This window comes from Mauremys reevesii, linkage group 3, assembly GCF_016161935.1.
Source record: "Mauremys reevesii isolate NIE-2019 linkage group 3, ASM1616193v1, whole genome shotgun sequence".
NCBI lineage: Eukaryota > Metazoa > Chordata > Testudines > Geoemydidae > Mauremys > Mauremys reevesii.
This window is the reverse complement of record NC_052625.1, coordinates 149,892,588-149,900,069: the sequence shown is the minus strand read 5'-3', so window position 1 is coordinate 149,900,069 and position 7,482 is coordinate 149,892,588. Positions and strand designations below refer to the sequence as shown.

Sequence of the window (7,482 nt, the reverse complement as noted above, 5' to 3'; positions counted from 1 at the left end):
TACCAGGATGCTTACCTAAGGTGATCTGACTTCTTTTCTGAAGGAAAAGGTAAATAAAGACTCAAATGGAGGACATGTAGTGAGCATAACAATGGATTCTGAATTTGACAAGAGGGGTCTCAAGTCAACTGTTTGTTTCAGAATCAATTTGTCTTTCTAATCTAGGTGAATGAAACTGGAAAAAATACAAGTATGCAATGTTAATATATGTGTGATTTTTTACTTGAGAGAACCATGTAACATAAATACACCATGTCTACATTTCACATTTAGATTGTCTGTTTAAAATAAAAAAGGCAATTAAATGTTCTCTGTACTATTAAACATAGCCATAGGAAAGTGACATTCTTACAGGTCATGCTAAAAGAGTCGTCTTCTTATGTATGGTAAATGCATCCACTTGAATGCTTCAGCATCACGGGGCAGGTAACTGTCTTTCAGTGTAGTACGTACATTGTACTGTCCATCAGTGCTGTCTCATGGTGTTCTTTGCTAACCTTAAATCAGAAGGGCAATTCTGTTTAAACACTCATTTCCTTCCCTCCTGTGAGGAAATACAAGGTCTTAAGAATTGATTATGTAGAACCATACCTATCGCAAACTGAGCAACAGGCATCCCAGCACAATTTCTTTTTATTTTTTCCCCCTTTATTACTCTTTCAAGAAAAATATACAAATAATGAGCAAGACATTTCCATTAATGTATCAGTCATTGCTGACACTGACCCAAGGAATGCACGAATACAAGTCTATTGCTTTATATTTTTACCTTCTTTTTCTTTCTGACACAGGTAGGACCCAGTCAGTTTCAGTAGTTCTGGAAGGTAGTGTACTCTCAACTGGTAGCACCCCTCTGTGTTAGGGTGCAATGTTGCAAGGGGTCTTCATCCCTGCCTCCTCCTGCTGGCCACCTGGCTCTCATCAGGTCTTTGGTGGCTCAGCCCTATGGCCGAGTCACATAATGTCCAAACCCCTTCTGTGGTAACAAAAAGGTCCAAACAAGAGTCCTAACAAATCCAAAGTAAGGCTGAAAAATAACTTTCTTGGGCCAAACTAATAACTCCTTCTTCTCCAGCAGAATTCCCCATGCTGCCTCCCTCACCCAGGGACCCTGGCAGTTTATCTCTGGGGTCTCCCTGCTCCCACTTACAAGTCTTATCCCAGGTAGGGTTGGCACCTTTCTAATTGCACAAAACCAAACACCCTTGCCCCGCCCCATTCCCTGCCCTGAGGCCCCAACCCTTCTCTGAGGCTCCACCCCTGCTCACTCCATCTCCTCTTGTTCTCACCCACCCTTTCTCACTCATTCATTTTCACTAGGCTGGGGCAGGGGGTTGCAGTGTGGGAGAGAGTGAGGGTGTCAGCTAGGGGTGTGGGTTCTAGGGTGGGGCTGGGAATGAGGGGGGCTCTGGCTGGGACCGAGAGATTTTGTGTGTGGGAGGGGGCTCCGGGCTGAGGCAGGGGGTTGGGATGAGAAAGGGGGTATGGGCTTTGGGCTGGAGGTGCGGGCTCTGGGGTGGGGCCAGGGATGAGGGGTTTAGGGTGCAGGAGAAGGCTCTGGGCTAAGGCCAAGGGGTTTGGAGTGTGGGACGGTGCTCCGGGCCGACGAAGGGGGTTGGGTATGGAAGGGAGTTTTGGGCTCTGGGGTAGGGCCAGAAATGAGAGATTCAGGGTGTGGGAGGGGGATCCAGGCTGGGGCAGGGGGGTGAGGGTTCCAGCTGGGCATGTGGGCTCTGAGGTGCGGCTGGGGATGAAGGGTTTGAGGTACAGGAGGGGGCTCCAGGCTGGGGGGTTCAGAGTGTCAGAAGGGGTTCTGAGCTGGGGCAGGGACTTGGGTTGCAAAAGAGGGTTTGAGGTGTGGGCTCTGGGAGGGAGTTTGGGTATGGGAGGAGGCTCAGGGCTGGGGCAGAGGTGTGGGATCCAGGTGGCGCTTACTTGCAAGCAGCGACATGTGCCTTGGCTCCTAGGCAGAGGGGCGGCCAGGTGACTCTGCACGCTGCCTTTATCCACAGGCACCGCCCCCACAGCTCCCATTGGCCGTGGTTCTCAGCCAATGGGAACTGTGGAGCTGGTGCTCAGGGTGGGGGCAGTGTGCAGAGCCCCTGTGGCCACCCCTATGCCTAGGAGCAGGAGGGGCATGCCACTGCTTCCAGGGAGCTGTGCAGAGCCAGGTAGGGATCCTGCCAGCCCCATGCCAACTGGACTTTTAAGTGCCCAGTCAGTAGTGCTGACCAGAGCCATCAGGGGCCCTTTTCAACTGGGAATTCTAGTCAAAAACTGGACACCTGGCAACCCTAATCCCAGGGTTTCTCTCCTGGGAGCCTAACCTGCTTCCTATAGGTTTCTTCTACCCACTGTATACTCTAACTTAGGGCTTCCCCACACAGGAATCTACTTTGCTCCCTTTGGGTTTCTTCTACCAGATCTCTCCTTCATCCTCCAGACTCTGGTCTGGAGGCCTCTGCCTGCTCTCTTTTCAGAGCTTAATGAGAGGAGCTTTGCCACTCTTACCCTCCCTAACGGTCCTGACAGTTCTCTTGGGGTTCTCACTATCAATTCAGATCTTGCACCCGCAAAGCCTACTTTACCTCCTGCAGGCATTTTACCACATGCAGTAGCTGTAGAACTTCTTCTTTCTTTCACTCTAAGCAAGTTTTCCTTTATCCTGTTCCAGCAGCCTCTTTCTAGCTCAGCTATTCCATTAGTAATTAGCTAAAGGGGTGCCACCTGGAGCACCTAACTGCTCCCAGGTGTAGCTAACAGGGTCATCATGGGCCTATTAGACTTTAATTCTCCTAAAAGGCCATGGGCCCATGACAATTTCCCATCTCCTGACAAATTGAAAAGAGCCAAACAAAACCAGCTTCATTTTCTACCTTCCCCATTTTCAGATCAGTTTTTAAGATAAGGAAGCAATCATTTAAAAAAAGTTTTAAATGAAAGGAATTGGTGGTGGGTGTATCCAGTGAAGATTTCAAGGCTAGGACTTGCTTCCCCTCAGCATGCTCAGCCCTTGCTGGTGTGCATCTGTTAACTTCCTTGACCTGATGTAAAGCCTATTTTTTATCATTTCAGAAGTTGGTTGAGGGATATACAGTATGGGGTTATGTTTATTATCTTTGTGCAGGGAAAATGAGGCAGTTTATTGTGTATGTTTTGATCCATTTTCTACAATTACATTTTTTCCTTTTGTAACCCCCACCCCCAAACATAGAATGGGCACTTCCACATATAACTCTGAATACATAAGGAGGATCATTTTCAGGCAGAGTATGGCATAGTGCTTATGACTAACTTATTACTTTTCCCTCTGAAATGGAATATGTGAAGTTGGAAATAAGATAATTGTCAGCTGTTGGTGACTCACTTTTTCTTTCCTTTCTGTAACTAGATTCTCAGCTTGGTGGTTAATCCTTGCAGTTTGATAACCGGCTATTGCATCAAATTTTGCAGTAAAGCGAGTGTAGCTATAGAATTCCCAGAGTCAGGTATTCGGCAGGTTTTTTGAAGTTGGCATTGTTGCCGGCTCAAAGAGCCCGAGGCGGAGCAACAGTGGTTCGTTGCCCGGTGTGCATCGCACTAATTATCACACCAGGGTGGAGAAGCAAAACCAGGTTTATTTGAGCCCAAAGAAAGGTGTCAGGGAGAAAAGCATTCTCAAATCCTGCACACCCGCGCGCAGGCGGGGTCCCAACATTTATACCCCCCTTGTTTGTGTGAGCCTTTTGTTCGGTTTTCCCCCTCACCCCTCCCTTCCCAGCAGCAGCTACATTAGGCATTACATTTCAGCGTGTTAGAAAAGGTTCTCATCCACAAGCTTATCTCTGGCCTTGACAGAACAAACGCATACAGATTTTCCTTCCCCCTCTCCCTCTCCTCCCCGCCGCTTCTGCTGTTTCAAACTCCTACATTTGCAAGCGGAGATTGCTGACAGTTACACATTTTGCTTGCAGTCTGTTAGCATCTTAGGCTGGTTAAAGTTCACAGCATGTAAGAACTTTGGTTCACTTCAGGCCCAAAGTCACAACTTTGGTTTACTTAGGCCTAGTGGCACCAACAGCATTGTGCTAGAGGCTGATCAGTAGGCGCTCTTTTGGGGTGGGAGGGGAGCAGAATGTATCTAAAGTCCCAGCACTTGGTTTGGAGCATGTTTGTTTTGGAATCTGGTTTCTTGGTGGAAGAGGAATGCAAAGAGCTTTCCCAGCAGAATGTTCATTTAATGGCAGTCAGCCTCCATGTTAGGTAAATGATGCTTTTATTCAAGTAGTTCAAGAGAACTTTTGCTCTTTAAATAAAATCTGATTTGTGAGGTCTTCATGTTGGGGTCTCCTTGGTTGGGATACTGTTTTGCTATAATGATTATTTAAATGCTTCCTTAGCTGAGAATGTAAATGAGATGACTCTGTTTAAAACATTCATTAAAGCCTACGCCAAAATGTTTTATATGAAAAATGGCTTTGCTACGGAGAATGATTGGTATGTCAAGAATTTCATTTCAGGCAACATTCTTGTTATTAGAACAAGATTCTGTTGTCTACATATTGGTTTTGTTCAGAGAGAGATAATGCAAGATAGGAAAAAAAACCACCCTTCCAGGGTTCTTATCTGCCATGCAATACTTCTATTGTAAGCATAGATAATAACAATTCTAATATTTTTTTCATTTCCTTGGATGCTGCCTCTTACTCACATCTTATAATGCCCCCTCATGATTTTGCTGCTGCTTCTCTGTAGAACTAGAAAAATAATCAAAGTTCATTCTTCAGTAAGCATATATTAAAACCTTAGAATTGTGTATCTTAAAGGTGAACTATGAAGGTTTTTTTTTCTTTTTAAATCCTTTTCAGAATTCCTTGATCAGATACAAAGATGACCCACATAAAGCTTGTTTTCATTATTGCTTTTTGCATAAGGACAGCCTGAAATAGCTGAGCTGCATTTCCCTTTCTTTGCAGGAAGACCCGGCCATCTTTGGAGTGGGGAGGGCGGGTGCGCTGCAGCTTAGGTGACAGCATCATGTGACCTCATCATGCAGGTCTTTTAAAGAGACCAAGGAGAGTCCTCCTGCGAACAAGGGGAAAAGTGAGACTGATATTTCAAATCAAAGCCATAACAAACAAAGCAGAAAATGAGGGGGAGGAGGTTGTTCTGTTTTTGTATTTCCATGTGTGTGTGTTTGGGGTTTTTGGTTTACAGTTCCTTCCCCCTGAGACAGTATTGTCTTTTTACTATATTTTGTACATGGGTGATGGAGCCTTTAAACAGTTTAAAACCAGTGAGTCCCTGCATGGATCAAGAGGCAGGATTGTAAGCTTTTCAGGCAAGGTGTCTTTCTCTTTGTATTGTATGATACCTGGCATACCCTGCCATTACATACATTATGTTTACAACACTCTAATTTCCTTAACAGCTACCACATTTTCAGAGACTGTGTGTGAATATCAACAGCAGGTAAAATAGTGACACAGAGAAGCTGAGGCCGTTCTAGTTTATTGTACTGCATTGGAGGATGCTAGCTTTATCACTTGCATTTTTGTTTGAACTATTTAAGGATTATCTTATCCCTAGTGACCAGAAAAAGAAGAAAATATAAAATGAAAATCACTTCAGTATTTACCTGGAATATAACTTCAGCATGTACCAATGTACTCTACCTTTTGGCAATGGACTTGAGAGGACCAGGCAAGTTACTCTCTCATGAGAAGATCACAAGTATGAGAAGTGAAACTGTGTATTATGTATATAGAAATATGCTACACTTCATGGAATTAAATAAGACAGTCTCTCAACTCTTGTGATCGCTATCTTTGGCGAATGATCTTTATTTTTCCCCGTGTCCTGGTATGTCACGGAATATACAGCATTGAACATTATTTGTCTTACGGCAGCAGCTAGAGACACCAACTATGACCGAGACCCCATTGGGCTAGGCCCTATACAAGCAAACTCCCAAAGGGTTTACGGTCTAAAAAGATAAGACAGACAAAAGTTGGGAGGGAGACAGACATGGGGAGGTAAAGTGACTCGCCCGAGGTCACACAGCTCGTCAGTGATTCTCAGGTCTCCACCTGTCCAGTGCTCTACCTACTGGACCATGCTGCCTTCCCTGGTGAGTTCTAGGATCTCTGTTAAAAACTCTGGTGTTCCCTCTCTAACTACCACCCTGTTGTATGTTCAAATACATGCAGTCAGAGTTCCGCTCTCGCTAATACACAGTTTTATTCACATATGCTTTTACTCTAACACCTTTCAAGCTACAGTGATTAAATTCGCATTAAAATGTGAGAAGTTACCACATCCTTATATCAAAGGCCACATGTGGTGCAGCTGCAGTGACTATAGTTTTCACCCTCAGAAAATAGCTGTTATCTCAGAAATAGCAAATGATAGGTGCTATACCAAAGTTGGTGTTACCATATTATATGCAGATAGTTCTATGCATACAGTGAAAAGCATATTCACTTGTGAAGGTGGTGGTGATTTTATTGTTGATATTTATTTGTTTGTATTCTTACAGTGTCCAGGATTGGGGCATCGTGTTTTATGCAACTCAAACAAAATCAACTTTTGGACAGTGTTACTGAGATTGACTCTACTTCATCTTTCATTCTATATCTTCCCTCCCTCTTTTTTCCTTTCCGAATTTTATTTGATTAGTGTCTCATCTTGGAGTTGATTAAAGTGCATCTTTGTCCCAGCTGGCAACTCCATTATTGCAGCAGTCCTGCCAGTCCAAGAGCAGATTGACAATTGTATCAAAGTGATTAGTGCTTCTGTGAGGTTTAAGTGATGTTAAAGTGAGACCAAAGAGTTATTTTTGCCTTTGATGTGACTCAGTCCAGGATTCATGCGTGTAACCCACAGGTAAGTGTGTTACACGTCTCCCTCTGTGCGGATCTCCAAAGGTGAAAGGATAATGCATTACATCAGTGTCCACTTCTCTTCCTTTCCTTAAAGGGAAGGCAGGAGCAGAAAGAGCGGAGTGTGGTAAAAAGTAAAGTAAGTATTCCAAAATCAGAAATAAATCTGATTGACACATTGGAACCCGACAATCTCCACACCCGTAAGCCTCGAACCTGCCAACACCTACTCTGTCTCTTATTTCACACATGTGAGTATATCTCCTGGGTGAGATTCTGCACTGTGATTCTAAGGCTATGTCCACACTACGAACTAGGGTGTGATCCCCAGCTCACATAGATATATTCGTGCTGGATCTCATCTGAGTTAGCATGCTAAAAATAGTAGTGTAGCCAGGGTAGCAGCAGCATTGGCTAGTAACCCTGAGTACATACCCAGGGGGGTCAGGCAGGTTTGTACTAGAGGTGGCTAGCCTCTGCTGCTGCTACTTTGGCAACACTACTATTTTTAGTGTGCTAGCTCAGGTGAAAGCTAGTATTACTGTAGGGAATCGCCCCCCACCTCGTATTGTAGACATAGCCAAGCAGGTGCAGCCCAGAACTCACTCCAGCAGCTGTAGGG

General features: G+C 44.7%; 1 long non-coding RNA gene across 1 annotated transcript; it reads right to left on the bottom strand.

Moving 5' to 3' along the window:
* Nucleotides 1-315: 315 nt before the first annotated feature.
* On the bottom strand, nt 316-2,620 carry LOC120400081. The gene is made up of 3 exons (XR_005595524.1): nt 2,589-2,620; nt 770-976; nt 316-497 (listed from the first exon to the last, which is right to left on the bottom strand). It is a non-coding gene; the product is annotated as an uncharacterized LOC120400081 (long non-coding RNA).
* Nucleotides 2,621-7,482: the final 4,862 nt, after the last annotated feature.